Source organism: Myotis davidii, unplaced genomic scaffold (assembly GCF_000327345.1).
Source record: "Myotis davidii unplaced genomic scaffold, ASM32734v1 scaffold38, whole genome shotgun sequence".
Lineage (NCBI taxonomy): Eukaryota > Metazoa > Chordata > Mammalia > Chiroptera > Vespertilionidae > Myotis > Myotis davidii.
Window position 1 is genome coordinate 1,313,403 of NW_006291383.1, and position 11,149 is coordinate 1,324,551.

At 48.0% G+C, this 11,149-nt stretch overlaps 1 protein-coding gene and 1 pseudogene across 1 annotated transcript in view; one reads left to right on the plus strand and one right to left on the minus strand.

Moving 5' to 3' along the window:
* The window catches only part of ONECUT2 (one cut homeobox 2), a 59,674-nt gene that overhangs the window by 12,093 nt on the left and 36,432 nt on the right, over nucleotides 1-11,149 (minus strand). The window lies entirely within an intron of this gene.
* Nucleotides 3,314-4,058, plus strand: LOC102772304 (annotated as a pseudogene).

Consider the following 11,149-nt stretch of genomic DNA (forward strand, 5'->3'; position numbering starts at 1 on the left):
GAGTCAGTCCTGGCTCCTGAGAAGGTGATCCATTGAAAACATCGACAAAATCAGACAAGGGGATGTAAACTGTTAAACTTTATTGTGTAAATTGCCCAGCTGTCAATAACCAGCCTTCCCCAGTTCATCTCCAGGCGACAGAAGGCATCAGTCAGTGTGCGGAGGGAGGAAGGAGAAGACAGCGGGGCTGTTTTCCAGTCTGGTTTGGAGCCCGTTGCTTTTTCCAGTTCGCCTTCACTCCCAGCACCTGCTTATATTTCTGTAACTCTGAAATCAGGGGGCTGGGAAGGGCGTGAGGACTCCAGGTCTCTAGGGGAGACTGGTTAGGCAGTTCCTCTTTCATATTCACTCTTGAGAATTTTTACAACTGATCTGAAATTTTACTGTTGGGAGTCAAAACTTAAAAAGTGCATGATGTTTCAAAATCAAAGCTTCTACCTACATGTTTCAAAAAACTGTTAACAGAATGAAATTAGAAGTGACAGAATGATGGTATCATCCTGACCTAAATCCCCTTCTTCCAGACTTTTGAAAATTTAAGAAAAAAAATAGGGAGGGAGAGGGAAAGACTATGAAAAAATTGGTTTAGCCTATTCTAATTTGGCTAGTCTGAAGTGACACCAATATAGGAAGATCAGGGCTAAGGGTGGTGGAAGAACCCCAAGTTAAAATGACAGGACCTCAGGGTCTTTCGTATGTCAATTAGTATATACAGTCTCTGATTTAGCAGATGTGTACCCACATCTGGATTGACATCTGCAGCCAGGACATTAATTTATGTGTCACTAAGTCTGCCTTCCCGTATGAGTTCTCAAAGGCCGGGATCAGGTCTGTGTGATATTCCCGATGGGCTCTTTCTGGGGCCATGAACGTGAATGAAGGCTTGGGAGGCTGATGACAAGTGGTGTCTTGACTCTTTCAAGAACGTACACTTTACGAACAGTCTCAGAAAAGTGACTTGTAAGGGTTAAATAGCACAGCGCATACATATTGCAAATTTCAACATGAGAACATGTGTTAAAAGTCACTGGTAAGAAATCACAGCTCGCCCAGGGATGCTGTGCAGCCTCAGCAGAGCTCACTGGAGGAAGCAAGGAGGAGAGGCACGGCCTCCCGCACTCTTCCCTGAAGCAGATCCCGCAGGACATTCTGGCCCCAGATTGAGAATCTCTTTGTGCCAGACTGATGCTCCCCCAAGACCAGCCGCTCGGGATGCTGCCCGATGCTTTTCCATACTCCTCAAGCTGGTTGCATTCGTAGGGGCCGCTCTCCAATGTCAGCTGAGGGCCAGGAGGACAGCCTTCACTCTGATGGGTCTTAGGATTCCATACCGAGGACCAACCGTCATTGGAAAGGTAGTCTGAAAACTGAACTTCCCCCCGCCTAGCTGGCCACCCTACCTGGTGGATGCTGGATACTGTCTCCCACAAAGGAATCCCTCCTGACATAAATGAAAAGTGATGACACTTTGCTTTGTTAAACTCTTTCTTCCTGACTTTTCCTTCTTTCATTTTGAAAAAGAAAAGTAATCCTACTATCTTTGAATTTTAAACACACACATACACACACACACACACACACACACACACACATTTGTTTCCATCTAAAGCCTGTTCTTTTGGGAGGTCTGGATTTCTCAGACCAGGTTCCCCCTGGAACAGAACTCAGAAAGGGCTGAAACAGTGGACAGGTTTCCCAGTAAAGATTTCTTCGTTGCTCATCCCTGTGAGGACCTTACATTTTTGTTGAATGATGCATGTTTGCCATAATCTCATTCTCACATGTACTCTCTCTCATCTAATCTCACCTCTTTCACAACAGTGCTTCCAAACTTTAAGGTGCACAGGAATCACCTGGGAAACTCGTTCAAATGCAGACTCTGATGCAGGCAGCCTGGGCCAGGGCCTGAGCATCTGCATTTCTAACAAGCTCCCAGGAGATGCTGCTGGTCCACATGCCTGTTTGAGGACCAAGCCTCCACCTGATTTCTAAAATCTCAGAGGAGCACCTTGAAGGAATGGAAAGTTCCAAATCTGGGCTCCTTCATGGGACGTGGGCAAATTCCCTAACCCCTCAGTGCCTGTCTTCCTGACCTGAATGACGAAAATAATGATGCTCACCTCTACAGAGGCCTATGTGAGTAACATTATACGGATGCTTCCTTCCCACCCTCCCTCTCATTGGAGTAACCCAGCAATCCTGAGGAAGATAACCAGGCAGAATTATTTTCATTTTAAAACAAAATAAATGGAGACCCAGAGGGTAGGGGATTGACCTGAGATCACATTCCAAATTTGCTGCAGACCCAGGGCAAGAATCTAGTCCTTCAGTGTCTCCATCTTTCTCTATAGAAACAGCCCCTGTGCTCTGGGCACAAGGCTCTGGGGGTCCCACTGTGTGGGGCAGGGTTCTGGGATCTGTACTCTCACATACGTCCTCGGGCCCCTGGGAGACATGGGAGCTGGGGTGCTTAAGCACACTGCCACCTCAGGTCCTCAGACTATTGTTCCTGCCCAGCCTCCTGGGACAGCTGGTACCGAGCCTTCATCTGCGGGATTCTGATGAGGCCCCCTGATAACCACCTCTGGGCAGGTATCATCTATAAACATTGGCGGAGACCCTCTGTCAATTCATGCACCTTTGGATTAACAAAACAACCTTCAGTTTTCATACTAATACTGACCATTCTTCAGATAATGCTTTATTTGTGCTTTTAATGGAGTGTTTAGACAATGTTGGCAGCTTCACATTGTCCTATCAGTGGTAATACGTGAAGATTATATATGGAGTATCTGAAGATCACACAGACATACACATACACACATATAAAACTTAAGAGAAAATGTTAAAGGCTTAATACAGCACGCTGCAGAGAAAGAACAGAGCAACAGGCCCGTGTATGCCTGCCCAAGAGCTGCCCAAAGGCACCGGATGCCAGGCAGTAGCCTGTGGTCTGCAAATGCGCCAGTCGGAGAGCCCAAAATAATGAGGCAGTAGATACATAACCTGCCCAGTTCTTACCTCTGACAATGCCATCCACAATTCCTTTTTATATTTTTTTGTGCTGCAAGGCACTTATTTCTCCACGTTTCAAAGAGCCAGGTTGCCCACCACTTCTGACAAGTACAGAAATAACAAACACTAACAGTATTCACCCCATGATTCTTGCCCACAAAAGCAGTTGGTCAAGGGCTGAAGGAAAACAAGGGAGAGTTTTCCCTGGTGCGATTCCGTCCTCTGCGTCTGTTCTGGGAAACAGAAGTCATTTATCTCTGTTCACCTTCTCTCCCTGCTAAGTGCATGCTACCACCCCATGGAAGATTTGATGGACATAGACATGAGCCCTCTGAGGCCCCAGAACTATCTTTTCAGTTGTGAACTCAAGGCTGACAAAGATGATCACTTTAAGGTGGATAATGATGAAAAGGAGCACCGATTATCTTTATGAGCGGCCAGCTTAGGGGCTGGTGCAAAGGATGCACTGCACATTGCTGAAGCAGAGGCGATGAACTGCGAAGGCAGTCCAATGACAGTTCACACTGCAACCCTGGAAATGTCTGGACAGCTCACGGTTTCCTTTGTTGGCTTTGAAATATCACCCCCTGTGGCCTTATGGTTGAAGTGTGGTTCAGGGCCCGTGCATCTTCGTGCACAGCACTCAGGAAGATGCAGAGCCAGAAGATGAAGAGGAGGATGTAAAACTTCTAAGTATATCCAGAATGTGTTCTGCCCCTGAAAGTGCTAGCAAAGTTCCACAGAAAAAAGTTGCTGCTAATGAAGGTGATGATGAAAAAGATGATGAAGATGATGACGATGAAGAAGAAAAAGCTGAAGAAAAATCTCCAGTAAAGAAATTTGCACAAGATACTCCAGTCAAACACAAAGATCAAACCAGAATGGAAAAGACTCAAAACCATCAACACCAAGATCAAACAGTCAAGAATCCTTCAAAAAAAAAACCAGCAACAAACAAACAAACAAACAAAAAAACTCCTAAAACACTGAAAGCACCTAGTTCTGTAGAAGGCATTAAAGCAAAAATGCAAAGCAAGTATTGAAAAAATACATTAAATAATCCTGGCACTACTAGTAAATTAAGCCCAAAGATGGGGAAAGAGGAAAAGGAGAGATAAATATAGTCCATGCTGAGCATCATCAACAGTCCAGACTGAAGTCTTCTATTTGAATCTCAATGCCCTTTTCTGACTTATCACCCACCCATGCCCCCTTCCGGGCTGAAAGCAATCTCACCTTAATCTCCTAAAGCGCTTTTATTTTGGCTGCTGTGATTCAGTGAACTTTTCTTTCTACTCGTTCATTTGCCTCACCTCTTTGACCATGTTTTAAACACCTTTGTATCTCCCTAGCTGCTCAGTAAATACTTGAATAAAAAAAAATACACCCAACAAATAAACAATCAAAAAACACAGGGCCACAGTGGCTCAGTTGGTTGAGCATTATCCTGTGCACCGAAAGGTTGCCTGCCTGTTTGATTCCTGGTCAGGGCACATGCCTAGGTTGTGGGCTCCATCCCTGGTAGGGGCTGTGCATGGTACAGCCAATTGATGTTTCATTCTCACATCAATGTTTCTCCCTTTCCTTTCCTCTCTCTAAAAATAAATAAAAAATCTTTAAAAAAATCATACTCTACAGTCAAATACCCACTTCTAAAGAGTTAGGAAAAGCCCAAGTAGCTCCCCAAACCCAGGAACGTGCATTAAAAACCCAACAGATAGTGGGTGCTCATCATTGGTGTGGACGGGTCCCATCACTGCCAGGTTCCAGCTACTCCAGGAAGGCTCTGCCACTAGAAAAGTGAGGCCACTTGGATCTACTTCTCCTCCCTCTTGTAGAACAGAATCAGAAGGGCATGTATAGGTTGATACTTAATATTGCACGATGGTGAGGAGGGGTTGTGGAGGCTGAGAGCCCTCAGCGACCTGCCCCGCCCCTCCTCTCCACAGGCAGTGGTCTCTATGTGGGCCATGGAGGTTGGAGAGCTTGCTTCTGTTTTAAAGACTAGGAGGAATCATTTGTTTATCTACAATGAAGCTCTCTACCCAAGCTACAGTGCCTTCCCTATCCCCCAATCCCCTCCCCTTTGGGACAGAAATAGCATCAGCTCAGATTGAGAATGCTGGCTGTTTCCTGTTTCCTGTGGACCGGGACCTGGGACTGGCAGGGAGATATACACAGGTAGAGGCATCTGTGGTTAATAACAAAGGGTCAGTCAGTTACTGCTTGAGGAATCCAGGGTCCAGGGTCATGGATAGACACATTTTTTACACGGGGTTCCCAGGGTGAAATAAGAGGGAAGCCCCCTCCTCAAGATCTTGAGATGCCAACTTGCCTCTTCCCTCCTGGCCACCATGCTTTCCTCCCTCGGAGGGTCAGAAATGGGATAAAGAAGGCGCATCTTCAAGGACGTGCCACTCCCTGTAGCTGATCTTTCTGAACCAGGAAAGAGACACAAGTGGCCTCCAGCGCTGAGCCTTTCTCCTGCCCCCCCCCACAGGGCCCCGACATGGTCAGGCTGCTCTCGGCATCTTCAGGAACCCAGCTGTCCTCAAGCACCCAGAGTAAATGGCCACAGGTCTGTCTAGCACCCATGTATGGGCAGCATGAAGATGTGTGGTTGGGCATGAGGCAAAGTTATAAAGCCAAGGGGACTCACTTCAGAAGGGGGTTGGCTTGATTTGAAGAGAGGCAAGACGGTGAGGGACAGCCCCAGGAATGGAGGAAAATGTTTAGGAGGCCTCAAAACATGATGTACTTTGCTGTCCTTGAACTTGCAGGTGGGGAGAAGCCCAGATGCGGACCACAGAGGTCAGTAACCAGCCTGCCAGAAAATCTGCTTTTCACCCACCACTAATTTTCAGTCCTATGACAAAGGTCTTTTGGTATTTGCATGCTGAGGGTTGCTGGAAGCCAGGGCATCTGTTGGTGGGGAGAAGCAAAGTGGGGGGGCGGGGGTAGGCAGAGGGCTAGTACCTGCCTGCTGCCTGCCTCGGTTTCAGTTTCTCCTTTGGTCTTCCTTGGAAGGGCTTGTGTCTGGACACAGATGGAGTGACCTCAGTTCTGTGTGTGTGTGTGTGTGTGTGTGTGTGTGCTGGGTAAGGGAGACAGCATCTAATTGGTTTTGTGAGGCAGATGCAGGCTGGGGGTGATCCTGAAACTACACTTCACCCGACACCTGGTGCCCCAGGGCTGTGGCCAGAGAGATGCCCACAGGAAGATGAGGGTCAGAGTCCCTTGAGAGGAGGGGAATCCCGCTCCACCAGCAAAACAGGTGTCAGCTGAAATGATCAGCCCTGAGCATGGGATTCAGGCAGAGAAGGACCTGTCTTGGAGTTGTTTTCAAGATCCGTGGAAGACCTGCTGCCCTCAGCCCTAGACCCCTGACACCTCCTGGCTGGTGCTGATCAGGTCTGTTGAAGGCCAGCCCTTGCCAGATGACTGCCCCCTTCCCCTGGGGAAGAGGGCTGATTTAGTTCTCTGCAGTCTTTCTGCTCCTTAGCTTGAATAAGAAGAGGCTTAGAGAGGAGGGAGCAGAGGGAACTGAGGCTTACAGGAAGCAGGTGTCCCCAAGGGGGCAAAGCAGTCCCGAGGAGGGAACTGAGGCAGACTAATTGCAAAATTGGCCCAATTCTTCCCTCCTAACAACTATCCCCCTGCAGTGTGACTGCAGCTCCTCCCAGCACAAGTGGGAGCTTGTTCACCTTTCCTGTGGATCTGGGCTGGCCTGGTGATTTGCTTTGTTCAACCCAATGTGGCAGCCGTGAGTGTGGCAGTTCTAGGCCAGGCCTCAGAAAGCAGTGTGCTTTGTTCACACCCTAGGGACGCTGCCTGGCCAGTAGGAGACAAGCCCAGGCCAGCGTGGGTCAGTGGCCCCAGCAGCTGACTGCAGGCGCAGGAGCGAGCCCAGCTAAGACCACTTGAGCATGGTCTGGAATTGCAGAGTGACCCAGTTGATCCGTAGACTCCTGAGCAAGAATAAATGTTCGTGGCTATATGCCACTGGTTTTGTGGTTCTGTGTAATGTAGCATTATTGTGGCCACAGATAATTGATATAGAAGCCAAGAACAACCTTTGCTTTCTGCCCAGTGGGTGGGTCAAATGTAAGTTAAGAAACCTCAGTTAGACATTGAGACCTGCTGCAAATTCCACATTAGCAACTTATCAGCTGCATGACCTTGAGCCTCAGTTTCCTCATCTATAAAATGAGGATACTGATGCTCCTACTCTGGACATTAAGAAGCTAGCAGTATGGCTTGGGCCCGCTCCCTGGGGGATCGGGCCCAGGCTGGCAGTCAGACATCCCTCTGGCAGCCCGGCAGCTCTTGGGGGATGCCCACTTGCCAGCGGGGAGCAGGTCTAAGCTGCAGTCAGACATCCTTCGCCTTGCTGAGGAGGCGGGAGAGGCTCCCACCACCACCGCTGTACTGGCAGCCATCAGCCTGGCTTGTGGCTGAGCAGAGCTCCCCCTGTGAGAGTGCACTGACCACCAGAAGGAAGCTCCTGCATTGAGCATCTGCCCCCTGGTGGTCAGTGTGTGTCATAGTGACCAGTCATTCCCAGTCATTCTGCTGTTAGGGTCAGTTTGCATATTACCCTTTTATTATATAGGATTTCTTTAACGAGTTTTAAATTTTTCAGACTGTGTTATTTTCTTGATTTGGGTTTTTAAACTACATTATTTTTCTAGAAGTTAGAATATTTTAACTACATTTTCACAATTATAGGTAAATAGATGCCACATTGGTGAATAAAATCATTCTTTTTTTTTTTTTAAGAAGCTAGCAGTAATGCTCAGTATACAAGTGCACTCAGTAAATGGAAATATCCCTTCTTCATAGAGAAAGAAGAAAGATGAAACTAGGAATTCATAATTAGAAATGATCTCCCAATACTTCCTCTACGGTAAACTGTTCAGAGGGCTAACGGCAAAGAAAAGATTAAAGATTTTTGTTTTCATTGTGAAGTTGTCTCATAGCCAATTCCCAGCCTTATGGAAATGTAAGACTGTGATCCATTTTCACATACATGTCAGAGATCCTAATAGGCTTTGGACCACTGGCGTTTCCAAACATCACTAATTTATGTCCAAATACCGTCTACTAGTGCATACAATGGGTATTGTTAGCCCCTCATAAATAATGCACAAGTGCTCTATCCTCCTTGCATTCAGTAAATACTTTCCCTGAATAGTTCAATGTGATCTTGCCATGGAGCAGGAGAGGGAAGGGGAAGGAAGTCATCAGGGTGTGCATTTGTCAGTGTTGACACTCAGCCTCCCAGTATATGGCTTTGGAAACTCTGCCAATTGAGACTCATTTCTACCTGAAGGTGCCCTTTAACAAGGGCTAGTGCAAAGGGGGAGAGTGGAAGGAGGGCACACACACAGGGGCTGGAGTTGTATTGGAAAAATTCATTACAAAAGTAAGTTCCCATGTGTACTTCCAGCCTTACTCCTAGAAACCTGTAGGATTTTGAGGAAATAAGAGAAGAAATCAATTCCTTGGACTTGCCTGCTCTGAAGAGGTGGCCCTTTGGTACTGACAGAATACTGAGCCCATTGGAGAGTAATGGTGTCCAGGGGGGCACCTTTCCTCTGGAACTAATTTGCATATTCAAGAGCTTTAAAAAATAGCAGGATCCCTTGCATTCAAATAGGGAGGCAAGAATAGAAGAGTTACACACTAGAGGCCTGGTGCATGGATTCATGCACGGGTGGGGTCCCTTGGCCTGGCCTGCGCCCTCTCACAATTTGGGACCCGTTGGGGGATGTTGGAGAGCTGGTTTCAGCTGGATTCCTGCAGGCCAGGCTGAGGGACCCCACCCGGGCATGGCCCACTGCTACAGGGGGCATGGAGAGGAAGGTTCTGACACATAAGGCTTGGGGCTCAGGCTCTAAGCATGTCCATCGGCCACTGAGGGCCAGAGGGTGACAGGGACACTGATCACCCATTGGGGAGATAGAATTCTTGATGAAAGTGGAAGGACTGCAAGGGACACAATCTTTTCAACTCATGATTTGATTAACTTATGCTGTCTAAAATGTAGAAGCTATAAATAGTTCTCAGATGCTTTGCAGTTTTCCCTGCTTCTCTGTGATTTCCTGAGCTTATTGTCAAAGGCCACCTTGGTTCAGACCACGACGGAGACAGTACTGTGATCTTGGCTCCTGAGAGCTAAACTTGAACTTCACTCTCCTTTCTCCAACCGACCCTGGCCTGAGCCTGACGGAAACTTAATGGCTTTGTCTCCAGGTTGGGAGCTGGCATTCCTCATGGACCAGATGCCAATCCACTCAGGCAGCAGAGCCAGCGCCATTCAGACCAACGTCTAATAGGGAGATCAAGGACAGAGACAGGGAAGACACGCCACACAAATGGACTTGGAGCCATCCTTGGTCATTGGGTTTCATCCCTCCTATTGCTCCCTAATGACTGAGTGCAGCCAAAGCCCTTCCCAGACAAACCTCTACACCATTTGGCAAAGTATCCTGGACATATGGAGGGCACTCAGGTTGAACAACCTACATGCCAGTGAGAGAGCTACTGCTGGACTTCTTAGAGCAAACATTGTGGGCAGGAGGGTAGGAGGGGGGGATGCAGGAGCTGGAGGGAGAGAGGAGAGAGAGAAAAGGAGGATGGAAAGAGAGCAAGGGCCCTTGTTCTGGGGACGGTGGAAGGGGGTCATGTCTCAAGTGCAGAGATGCAGAAGCTCAGGGGGCTTGGTTTATCACACTCCCAGCAGCCTCCAATGCCCGAAGCCACGCCTTGGGCTTCATTCTAACCTGGGGAAAATTTCTGCCTGTGTGGGTTTCCCTGCAGCATCTCTTCCTCTCACATGGATGATAAATGGTAAATTTCTGCTGCCTCTAACCCCACCCTCCCATGCCTTCACTTGGGTGTTGGGAGGATCATAAGCAGGTTGGTCACAACAAGTGTTATAGCAACTCCCCAATGTGCATTATTATCAAATGAAAGCCAGCCACAATTCTCAGCTTTGGTGCCTCAAAGGGGAAAACAAGTTTTATTTCCTTCCCTATTTTTACTTTCAATACAAAGCCACTGAAGGGAACTCAGGAAATGGGGGTCCTTGGATGTCTGCCAACTTGCTTATACAGAGGTGGGCCTGGAAAAGGCCCAGGGTGGCCACAGAAAGCGCATCTCCCAGAAAAGGGCACTAGGCCTCTGCATCTCAAGTTGCCTGAGCTCCTCCAGGGGTTCTTCCCAGCAGATTCTGCTGAGCACTGGAGCTTGCATGCCCAGCACCGATGTGCCTTCTACTTCAGCTTCCCTTTCAGCAGAAACTCTCAGACAAAGAGGGGAGCCCCAAGGAACTGGTTTCTAAGAGCTGATGTTCCAGGCCAACTGGTAAAAAAAAAGTCCTAGAATAGCAGGACTTTAGAGACCATTTGGTCCAATCCTTTATTTTAGATACTAGAGGCCCATCCTTCAGCCCGGCCTGTGCCCTCTCGTAGTCTGGGACCCCTCAGGGGATGTCCACCTGCTGGCTTAGGCCCGCTCCCCGGGGGGATTGGGCCTAAGTTGGCAGTCAGACATCCCTCTGGCAGTCTGGGAGCCCTCAGGGGATGTCCACTTGCCAGCGGGGAGCAGGCTTAAGCTGTAGTCAGACATCCTTAGTGCTACTGAGAAGGTGGGAGAGAGTCCCACCACCACTGCTGTACTGGCAGCCATCAGCCTGGCTTGTGGCTGAGCAGAGCTCCCCCTGTGGGAGCACACTGACCACCAGAGTGGTCCTGTGTCACATATAGAAATTTTTTGATATTTGCAACCATAGTAAAACAAAGATTTATATTTTTTGATATTTATTTTATATATTTAAATGCCATTTAACAAAGAAAAATCAATCAAAAAAATGAGTTTGCGTGTCACCTTTGACATGCGTGTCATAGGTTCACCATCACTGCTCTAAGGTAACATGATTCCCCCAGCACTGACCACAGGTAGTCAGTGGCAAGCCCTGAAAACCCAAATACCCTCATCTCTAATCCATTGGGGCTTTTACTGCCCACTTGACTATTAGAATAAATCTCTTGGGGCTCTCAGTCTGAATTCACAATTCCTGGTAGTCTATTCTGCCTATGTGGGAGCCTGGCAAAGGGACACCTTTCATTCT